Source organism: Carex rostrata, chromosome 19, assembly GCF_964058835.1.
Source record: "Carex rostrata chromosome 19, lpCarRost1.2, whole genome shotgun sequence".
Lineage (NCBI taxonomy): Eukaryota > Viridiplantae > Streptophyta > Magnoliopsida > Poales > Cyperaceae > Carex > Carex rostrata.
The window spans coordinates 8,872,967-8,885,517 of NC_135936.1; positions in this window are offsets into that span (position 1 = coordinate 8,872,967).

A 12,551-nucleotide genomic window follows, 5' to 3' on the forward strand; every position below is an offset into this window, starting at 1 on the left:
TTGTGCAGCCACCGTTGGATCAACAATTTTGTAAAATACTTAATAAATAGTAAAAAAATTCAGAAAAATGTAAAATTTGGTTTCCAAGCAGATATTAATATGGAGAATAAGATGAACGGTTCGGATCGACCGTTTGGATTTTGAAAACTCGAATATTGAGCCGTAGCATAGAGGCCACTATGCTATCCATAGCACCCCAGCCTAACTCTATATATATTTATATATTTTTCTATGGAAAATGCCGATTTTTTTATATATATCCAAAAAATAAATAAAATTTTAAAAAATAACCAACTAGATGTTGAAATTGCAAAACTACCCAAACTGATTAACCAGTAACCGGACTCAAATTAAATTTCCGGTCCTCCATTTCCCGGACCCGTTGAAATAGTTCGGTTAACCATTAACCAGAAATTTGATTTGAGTCCAGTTATTGGTTAACCGGATTTGTGCATTTTTTTTTTAAAACATAATTTTTTTTATTTTTTCTATTAAAATATTAGAAATGTTGAATATATTTCTTTGAAAATAAATGGAATACAATATAATTTGATTTATTAGAAAGACTGCAACAAATAACCTGGATCAATATTTTTCAGGCCGGATTTTTCGCAGCTGTAAGAAAAATTAATATATTTCTTTATGTGCTATTGGAAAAAAATAAAAATGCTTAGATTCCGAGTTATTGATCCCGGTTCAAAAGTCACTTCTAGGTAATATAGAAAATATTGTGATCCATCTAGTACATTTAATTAATAAAAAGTTGTATCTATTTTGAGAATTCTTTTTGAAAAACAATCATTAAATAAATTAAAGTTTTTTTTCAAAAATAGATACAACTTTTTATTAATTAAATGTACTAGATGGATCACAAAATTTTCTAGATTACCTAGAAGTGACTTTTGAACCGGGATCAATAATTCAGAATCTAAACATTTTTATTTTTTTCCAATAACACATAAAGAAATATATTAATTTTTCTTACAACCGCGAAAAATCCGGCTTGAAAAATATTGATCCGGGTTATTTGTTGCAGTCTTTCTAATAAATCAAATTATATTGTATTCCATCTATTTTCAAAGAAATATATTCAACATTTCTAATATTTTAATACAAAAAATAAAAAAATTAGAAATTTCTGTCAAAAAAAAAAACACAACTTTCCGGTTAGTGATTAACCGGTTATATTTCTTGAGTTCAGTTATTGGATAACCGGACATTTGTCCCAAATCCGGTTATTGGATAACCGGTTTGGATAAATTTTGAATTTCAGTCGGTATTTGAATATTTTTTTAAATTTTATTTATTTTTTGGATATAAATAAAAAAAAATCCGGAAAATGTGGGAGAGGGACTGCAATCTCGAATTGATATGTTGCACGCCATGATTGTTTGGAAAGTTGAATTTTATTAGAAGACCTTATCCTTTATTTACTTTGCTGATGTGACTCGGCCGAATGCGTTAGTGTTTTTTTTTAGTCAAAATATAAAATTAAAATGATAAACCAATAAATAAAAAATGATGCTAGTGGAAAAGTATATGTTCGCTCTGCCTCTGAGTTTGGTGCCTTGTTAGAGTTCCCCACTTGAGATCCCATCCAATATAGTTGTACAAGCATAATATACTTATAATTGTTTTTCTTTTTCCTATATAGTTTTAAATGTTATGAGTAAGTAATAAGATGATTAGATGAACGGTTCGGTGTATATCTTTTCAATTGAAGATCAATGAAATCTGGACTGGACCAAAGAAGTGGGCCATTCGGATTTAATTGGTGGGCCCAAAGGTTACTGTGTAACAACTGTTACATATTAATCAAACACAGCACTGACGGTTCATTTTTTTTTTTTTTTTTTTTTTTTACCAATTTATGTGCTATTATCTGCTGGAAATGTGGCGGAAAAGAAACAAAAGCTTTATTGGGATGATGTGTTGGTGGTTTCAAATAATGAGAACTTTGGCGAAGAAAAGACCTAATAGATGACTTCTCAAATTGATCATTTTTTGTTTGTTTCAAATTTCAAACTTGTGCTATGTAATCTTTTGAATTTTGATTGTTGCGTTGCACTATTCCCTTTTTCCCATATTTTTATGGTTTTAAATAGTCACGTATTCTTTAAAATAAATAAATAAATAAAAGAAAGTGATTATGTAATTGTACTTGATACTTTTTATTCAAAGATGAGAAAACAAAAATATATTCTGCGTGTAGCCGAAAGGAATTTTCCCTTTAATTACCTGCATCTCTTCCCTAGCTTTCTTATTGGACACAGACACAGTGTCTTGTCTTTTTTGAAGAATAAAGGCCTTTTTGCATTTTCTTTTTAGAATTTAGACGGTACAGTTATCTATCATTTAGGTAAACCTACATCATTTACATCATTTCATTTCGTTTGTTGGATCCAATAATTTCTAGTATATAATATATGTTGATGGCCTGATGCCTGATGCCTGATGCCTGATGCCTGATTGGGTGCTGCCTTTATTCAACGCAACGCATAACGGCATAAGCATTGAGGCTTACTATATATTAAACTTTATCTTCTTTTGCTTTTCGAGGCTCCATAATTAAGAAAATATGAATCTATGAAAAATAATGTGAACTAGAAGCGAGTCTCATTTTGCTTTGGCAACAATTGCCTATCAGAGCATTGCATACAAAAACAGATAATTCCCTATAAAGATAAACATCCAAGTATATATAAAGTTATATTGATGATAGATAGACATACATAATAAAAACTGTACAACTACAAATATTACATCAATTGACAAAACCTGTATAACTACAAATACGTACTACATTAATTGAAAAAAACTGTACAATTACGACTATTGCATTGAATGTCTTTGAGTTATAAATATTGGCCCACCAATTCTATTCAGGAAGGGATAAGTGCTATCTATATATGTGATAGAATGTTATCCCTTTGTGAGTTACTGTCAAACAAATGTTTTTTTAGTACATTAGTGTTCCTAAATAGTAATAAGTGTTCTCTTCATCGAAGCACTAAACGAAATGATATTCACAATTTACGGAAAGTGTTAAAGTATTTGTGTGGGAGAGATGCATTCATTTTATCTTGTCGTTCCTCTTATTATCTTCACCGCTGCAAAATTAAAAAAATGCGTTATGTACCAACCCTTAACAATAAAGTTTAGAATAATACTTCCTGATATCAACAAATTATTAGATAGACTAATGCTTACTGATCATACCAAGGTAAAAAAATGGTTCAACACATATTGAATTAGGCCTTGAGGATGTTACATCAGTTTCACTTAAGCCTTATTTATTTTATTCAAGAGATGGGAACAAAAAAAATATAAATAAGTGTGCTATAATAGTTAAATTTTTTTATGTAATTTAAATCAGCTTGAGAGGAGTTACTTTAAAAGTATATTAGAGCCAATTAAACCAAAATAAACAGAGAGTTGTTGGTATACACATTGAAACATTAAATTGCTTATTTTCTCATCAAAACATTCAAATTTCTTATTTCCCTATTTTAAAGTTAAATAATATCTTTTTTCTCCATCAAAAACTCAAAATTCTTATATGCTCGTTTTAAATTAAAATACTTTCCTATTTCCCTAACAACACACTAAAATCTCTTACATATATCTTAATATTTCTATTTAAGATGTAGTTTTTTTATTGTCAACAAAGAATCAGTCCATCACTGATCCAAATAGAAAATTTAGCACTAGAACCGATTCCACCAAAAAAGATCCAATTTGAAATATTTGGTTCGTGAATACACAAAAATGAAAAAAGAAAAGGTGAATTGAAATGAGTTTTGAAATTATAAGAAAATAAAAAAAAAGATAAATGATTAATTATATTTAAAATTTTCAGAATTAATGAACATAAGGGGAAACTTGAAAATATTATATTTTAAAATAAAGAAATAAAATATTCTAGTGTTGTAATGGGAAAAATATGAAAATATTTTAATTTAGAAAGGATATAAAAAGATTAGATTATCATAACTCTTCCAAAAAAAAAAAAGGTACATGTATGAATTTGAATAATAAACTTGAAGGGGCTGATACAAAATTTGTCAAATAAATCGAATTGGTATGGTTATGGTCCTACGGAGACTGGAAATTACGGCCAGGCTTTATCTCGTCCCAATTTGAACAAGTACTGAAGCAGCCTTTGTTGGAATCCAAATTCTCTGATGTAAGAGAATATGATTGTTTAGATATTGACCGTCCGATAAGAATCTGGGTCAAACCGATCTAAGATGTAATGCACAGGGCGTCCTTTAATATTCGTGTTACCTCAGTGGGTGTGGTTTCAGCTTTGGTGCATCTCCTTTCAATCAGGCCGTATCTACACTTTATTCGCTTCTTGTCTTTTTCTGTCCTGTATCCTCTTGAGTCCTCTCCTCTCCTTTTCATTTTTCACCAATAGCCGCGGCATATAATTCTCGACCTTTCAAAAATCATATCATGTTTTTATCTCTATCACAAACTGCGAATTTGTATCCTCTGCATCAACTCAAAATGGAAAATGGAATCTTTTGAGTTAATCAATCTTAATTTTAAATCGAGTCAATCTAGTTTCTGCTTAAAACATAGGGACCTCTATAATATTAGTACAGATCTAGTTCGCACGAATCTTAAAACAAATCGAATGGTCAATATGCATTAACTCAAAAGATTTCCATTTGAGTTATTACAGAGGATACAAATTCACAAACTGCATAACGCCGGAACACGAAAAATAGAAGAATATAACAGATATTCTTTTGAGTTGTAAACGAGTCGAGTGGAATTAGGTCTAAGTTTGAATTCACTTTATGTCGGTATGAGTAGGGCCAAACTTTAATTTTAATTGAATCAGTTTATTAACAACTCATTCGTACTGTGTGTAGGTAAATTTTTTTTAGTCTATTTGATGTTGCGAGCGACATATAAATCAAAAGTCGAAAAATAATTCTCTGTTCTTCTTGCAACAAGTTTCATTCATACGGCGGACAAAAAATTTTGTATAAAAATTGAACACAATTATTTTTTTTCTTAGAACAAGCTGAGCTAGCACAAACCAGGAGGGAGCTATCAGGGCAGGCAGAAGAAAATTATTAAAAAAAATATTAATTTTCATTTAACATTTTTTTTATTAGAAACTAAAATTGACAGCGGAGCCATTCTTTCATATAATTCCATTTCCTATTCTTTTTTTTTCTCTATTATTTAAAGCGGTAGATAAGAAATTGAGTTCATAGATACTGGAGATATTGTCAACACGTATACTTCTCGTCTCTACAACCAACTTGACTGTTCCGACTTCCGACTCAAAAATTATGATGCATGAATGAATGAGGTTGAATAGAATCCGTTGGTTTTGCAAACGACGCGCAATTATATTATATTATATTATTATGTGGTATCATGGGGTTCTTTTGTTTTTTTTCAACATTACATCAGCTGGTACATGCAAATTGATTGAATCTTCAGGACCCACCCCATCGTTTTTTTGTATGCAATCAATTATTATCGTTTTATATTTTCATGGGCCTGTTGATCTGGCCTACTAGGCCTAAAATAACATTTTAGTGTAGTAAAAATCTTCTCATTTTTAATTTTTAAATCTATGGCCGAAAGGGTACCGTAGCAGTAGCACTCATTCTCATTCAAGGTGGGGAAGATATCTAATCTCAATCCTTCGTGTCTTTTTGAAATTTAATCTCCATCCAGTTGAGGAAGGAGACATTGTACAAGATGAGGTTTCCACGTCTGATGCGGTACCCTCTCGATAGCTACATCCCTTCTCTTCCTTCATTTTTAAAGAAATATTTTGATTCATGTCCCTGAATAATTTTTTATTGGACCCTTCAATTCGTCAAAAGTTGCCAAGTTCAATTCCAAATTCCAAATTGTTAAACTGTCGTCTTTCAATGTACGATCCAAAATACATTAATACAATAACAGGGATATTTTAGTTCGAGGGATGATAATTGATAAATGACATGTTCAAATTGTTAAGGGATGTTGTTGTAAATATCTCATTTTCAAAGCGTAAAATTTCTGAGCATGCGGTTGGAATGTGTCCACATTAAGTAGTTGGTTGCCTCAGCTCTGAGAACAACTTGTTTGTATCTACTAATTTTGCTGACATCTCCATTTTCTTTTTCCGTATAAGTTCACTTTTATGATTGAGAGAATATATTTTTTTCGAGTAAAAGATGGAAGTAATTTTGAGGATGGCAATGTTCATTTCACTTGGAAAAGAGGTAGACAGAGGACTGGTTTCTCTCTCTCTTAATAGTTGATAGAAGATGAATTCAGTGTTGTAAATAACGGTATGCGGTCGTCGGATGGATAGGGTACCGCCAAGCGATTAATCGGGAATAATCAGGAATAATCGACTATAATCGAAAATAATCGGCCGATTAATCAGAAAAATCCATGACAATTTGACCACCGCCAACGACTAATTGGCCGATTAATTGGCCTAAACGGTCGTTTTTTACAACACTGGATGAATTACGACTTTAAAATAAATTGAAAATATTAATCCATTAAGCCTAACAGGTTTCAAAACTTGCAAATAAATTTACAGATACACTGTTAAAAAAACGGGTGGGTTTTTTATCCAAATGACTTTGAACAATTTTTTTTTTTTTTTTGGTTGAAAGCCCGTAGGCGATTGCATTGATCCAATGATTTACAAAGTAGCTATTACATAAGTTTGTTTTGTTAAAATTAAAAAACATTAAAACCTATACATTGAGCTACTTGTGCAATCATCTAATTTGCTATGTTAGAAAATAAAAGATACGTGAAGTCAGAAAATGCGAATTGATCTATTCGCGCCCGAATAACAAGTAGGTGGGTCTTTCGATTTTCTTCTCTGAGAATGTAGACACAGCAGTAATTTTTTCGAGTTGCATATCTCGCAGACTATGCCAAATTCTTGAGGACGAAACGTCTTCTTCTTTCCGAATTCGACGCCGCCCAGAAGAGTTCACATCCGAGAGGCACTGAATCAAACCGGATCGGGACAGTCACCACTTAGAGAGGAGGAAGATGAGGGCACTGAATCAAACCGAACCAGGACAGTCACCACTCAGCTGAGATGGCACTGAATCAAACCGGAACCGGGAACTGAATCAACCGGACCAGTACAGTCACCACTTAGAGAGGAGAAAGAAGAAGAAAGGAGACAACTCTTCGCATTCTTGTCACCGGTAACAACCAAAATACATACATACCTTATTCATATATAGATATAGTAGATACTATGGCGCAGAATGAATTTACAAACCCTCAGTCGAACCCGGAAAGTCGAGGCGAACGGAAAAGACAACAAGCAACGGAATCGTTGAACGAATCCATCCGCTCAATTGAGACACAGCAGGATGAACCGGGCAGACGAAGGGGGTGGTGAAGTGGCGGAGTGGAGGAGCGAGGTGAAGCGGCCGACTCTCAAACATACGGGAAACTGGATCACCCTTTTTTTTCTTTTCTGCTTTTCTGCAGAGAACCCTAGGAGAGAGGCGGTGTATTGAAGTACTTTGAACAAAGTCTTATCCAAAGCTGAATTTATACCGTCCAATCTACATCAAAATTCCTACAAATATTTAGATTCAAGGAGTTATTTAAATTTATTAAGTTCTAAATATATTTACATGAATCTTATGGAACGTTCAAATTTGATTTTGGATGAAACTTTGTCCAAAGCTTTTGGAGAAAACCCAATTCCTAAAAAATATAGTCATCCTATCGGACTTGGAGGCAGTTCAAGAGCCGTCGAATTCACATCTTCGAAATTTATAATTTCGATGGGTACCCACAAGATCTTACTGTTTTCTACATGCATGAAATATATATCATACCATATCAATGAAATTAAAACACAAAATTTTTATTTCAATTTTATTTTTATATTTTAGAGGTCAAAATAGTTACAAGTTTAGTTAGTAACAATAGATTTTAAACCCTCTGATAGGGCATCAACTTTTCTGTTCCTCTAGGTGGCTTAATTCACCATTACGCACATTTCAAGTAACGGTTTTTTTTTTTAGTAAAATAAATTAGAAGCATTAAGGCTAAAATGCCTTATCCTTGGTAGAAAAATGGCAATTCTAAAAAAAGAGAGAAAAAAAGGAAGTGTTTCTTTGGTTAAGCCTTTAAGCTGCAGCCCGGCCCAAAAAAAGCATCGACTAAAGCAGAGGATCCGTTATATAAAAAGGCCGATAATTGATATTAGAGAGGTGAAAAACAAAAATGATCAGAACTCAGAAGATAAAGGATTTATTACCAGTTTACCAGTGCTTTTCATTAATCAGAAACTGGAATGTATACAACTTTTGGACGGTTGTTATACTTATGGCGTCCCACTAAATCTTCACCGTTGGTTTTTGATCGACAGCCCTGACCAAAGTGTCATCTCCTAGTTACCCAAATAAAAAATAATTAGCAACTTGATTTATGTTTGAAGACAAAAAAAAAAAAAAAAAAAATGGAGCTGTTTTCGTAGAAAAGAGCTGAACCATGCATTCTTTTACATTATCTCTTAATATCCTTTGTTTGACTAATCAGGGACATATGTATCTAATCGACCGTAACACCACAGCATCCACCACACATTAAGTATTAATTCTGCAAATTATGCTTTATTCAAACCACTTTTGGTTGGATACGTACGGATCACCACACAACGTGACAAGGCACTACCAATTGAGTGTTATTTTACACATTTTTTTAAGATTAATCTCGAAAGAGAAAAAAAAAGTTCATAGATGCCACCACGAATTCTTTATTTTGTTCAAGAAAACTTAGAATGATTGTTCAAGAAACATAGAATTATCAATTATAATTTAAAGAAAACTTAGTGGCTTGTTGCATATTAGAATCATCTGCCACACACAGGGACCGGATGGTTCTTTTCATATACAAATTTATTTTGGGCAACAATTTTTTAAGATTTTTTTTTTTTTTTTTTTTTAAAAAAAAAAAATCATGGGTTGGAGACTATGTTATTCAGATACTTTATATTAAGCTCTGTATTCTTATCAAGTTCGTATCGGATACAGATATGCATACGATACGGTCTAAATACGTATTTGATACGCCAACTACTGTATCTGATGACGTGGTGTATCCTCAACACTTCGATACGGTCACCGATACGCATTAAAACACATCAATACAGCTTTTATCGTCGGATATGGAGCGAATACGCCTACAAATGCTTCTGATTCCTCCTGTGAGCCGCACATGGGCAAGTCTATTATCTCCATTTCAATTTTGTGTGCACCATGATCTGTGAGATGCGTGTGGACCAACGAATTGAGCAAAAATCCGTGACTCCAGCGAGATTCAAATCAAGGATACGAAGGTAATGCAACATGCGCCTTTACCACTGCAATAAATCAACTTTGTTATTCTAATGTAGTAGCTTATATATATATAAAAACATTGATATCTATACTAAAAAGTGCTTGGAGATCAAATTTTACATTTTTTTGAAATCTTTTACTATTTATTAAGTATTTTACAAAATTGTTATTTTTCGGTGGTCTATAATTGTCTAAAAATAATAATTTTGTAAAATACTTAATAAATAGTAAAAATATTCAAAATATTGTAAAATTTGATCTCCAAGCACTTTTAATATAGATATCACGTTGAACGGGTTGGATCGATTGTTTAAACTTTGAAAATTGCAAAATCGAATTGTTGTCGGATGTTGCAACTTTCAAATGTTGCAAGTTGATCCCTCCTAATATATATAACTTATATTAAATACTTTATCCATAATTTTTTATATTTAAATTATAGAATATGATGAGTCAAAATTAGAGTTAATAATATTTATAACTCTAATTGTTTAGTCTACTTATTAATTCACAAACGCACAAATCAATTCGTATAATATAGATTGGGGTGTCGATCCACAGGGATGGTATATTAAGAGATCTAATCGCAAATCAAGTCTAGGTTATAGATTCTTTTAGGTTGGTTCGGTTGTTTGCTTGATTGATTGGTTGTTTGTTTGTTTAGTTATAATGTTCAGTTACAATAGTGTAGTAAGTAATTGATTTAGTATTTAGAAGACGGGACTTCTAGGGATTCAAACATTCTATCATTCATACTCGTTTAATCTAGGTTTTGGTTAAGTTAGCAATCTTACATGGTTCTGTCAACATCGGCATGCTACTGCGTAAACCTGTCAAGTAAAGTTAATCAATCGCATGCGATTCTGTCACTATTCGTATGCTACTACGTAAACTGTACACGGTTGGTTTCCACTTTAGTCGGAATCACACACTGTTTGGCCGGAATCGTACATGCTATGTACTGGTATCAAATGCAATATGAGAGTTGCTAATCCTGTTCTAGTGTTAGTCACTATTATGCTATAACACCCTAATTGAGTAGGACTGGTAAGGGGATGATACCTTATCCTAACCTTAAGCAATCGCATAAAGATTAATGATAAGTCTCAATTATTAAGACTAGAAAGGTTCAAGTTCACAGTTACGTTATTCCTATATGCCTTTCATAATAATAACAATTAAGATACTCCACTATTAGTTTATAGAACATGATATTCATCTACAGATCTATACTCTAATAGGTTTCTAACTGAAGTTCAGATCACAAGAGATCAATGATTGTATCTATTTCTCTATTTGGATCTAAGATAATTGTATCTTATACCTACTGGTCAACCTTATACACATACCATGAAGTGCGCATCTTCATGTGTTTCGAGGTTAGTACGCACCAAGTCAAGTAGTGATACAAAGAGTAAATCTCAGAAAGAATTTAGATCATAAGTAAATGATAAATATAAACAAATTTTAGATTAAACTGATAAGAATTCAAGATTACATGTCTTCACCATAGAAAAAGGTTGCTTAGCTGCTCATGGCGAATTCAACAACAAAAGAGACAAAAGACATGAAGAAAGAAAACAATAGAGAGAGATGGAAGGAGAACACCTATGCTGTCTCTTCTCTCATGCACACCATCTTCAGATCTTGCTTCTTCATTATCTTCTAATGGAGACTTCACTATTTTACTCTTCTATCCTTGCATAGCCTTCATAAGAGAAACCCTAGTTCTAGTCTAATATTCTATGGTCTCTGGTGTTGAATGATGAATGGTAGTCTAGATATATGTTTTCTCTTCGTCTAGATGCATATATAGGCAAGTTAGAGTTGTAACCGCTGTTTTGTCAGTTTCTGGCAGTTGTATGTGCGGATGCCTGAGTCACATGCGGTTCATGGGTAAACCGCATAGATGACATCTGCACACCCTGGGACCAAGTGTCTGAATTGCTTCGTTTTATGCCTGTTTTAGCCTGAATATAATTGAAAATTTGCCATTCTTCAAAATCAAGTAAAATAACAAGAAGAAATCTGATTCTATAGAAAATGAGTAATTGTAATTCGATAAATGGTAATATTTTAGGTCAAGTGATAGGGAAAATCACTAATTATTTTACCCCCATCAGAATACAAGTGTAGAATTAATAATATAACTAAAATAATATATAATAGACATATCATATCTGGAATTTTTAAAAATTGTCGTATCGTTGTATCCGTATCGTAACCGATACGATACCCGTATCCTATCCGACACGATACCCGTATCCGTATCCATGCAACATAGGTTGGAGCTCAAATCACCCAGCACACTTTCAAACTTATGTGTATATTAAACATGATTTTTTTACTTTGCGGGTTTCAAACTCATAACCTCCCACATATTAAATTTGAAACCCTAAAAATATTCAATGGATAAATATTAAATAATTTAATGGATACATTATTAATACCCTAAAAAAAAAATTTAATTGATATGCCTCAATTTTTTTTTTCAAAACTATCCCAACCGTCCCCCACAGGGGTGGCCCACTCTGATCACCCGACCGCCCCACACTTTTTTTTAGAGATCATAATATTTTAATTTAAATAATTTTGTGGAGTTTTAGTTTTCTTGTTTAGGGTCTATGCCAAAAAATAAGACATTTGATATATTTATAACTTTGACTTGATTTGTCAGTTTGATATCATAAGTCTAAAGAAAACACTAATTAAGAGTTACGACATCACTCATAAATATATAAAATGTCTTATTGTTTGGTATACACCATAAACAAGAAAATTAAAACTCTACAAAATTATTTAAATGAAAATATTAAGATCTTTAAAAAAAAAAAAAAAAAAAAAGGTTGACCGCCCCACACAGGGGTGGTCGGGTGGGTCAGAGTGGGCCGCCCCTATGGGAGATGGTTGGAGTAATTTTGAAAAAAAAAAAAATCAAGGGCATATTTGTTAAAACTTTTTTTTAGGGTATTAATAAAAAAGACGGGGAGGAATCCCTTAAAATAGTCGGATGGATATGTTATATGAAGACATCGAGACTGATGTAACATTTGTTTAAATTAAAAATAATAATAATAAATGTTGACTTGCTCTCTATGACTCAAAATATGTGACGTACAAAAAATTGTGATCCATGGACCACTTCGAAAAATTACTAATATAATTATATAATTAGCATTTGTTTAATGATCCACTGAT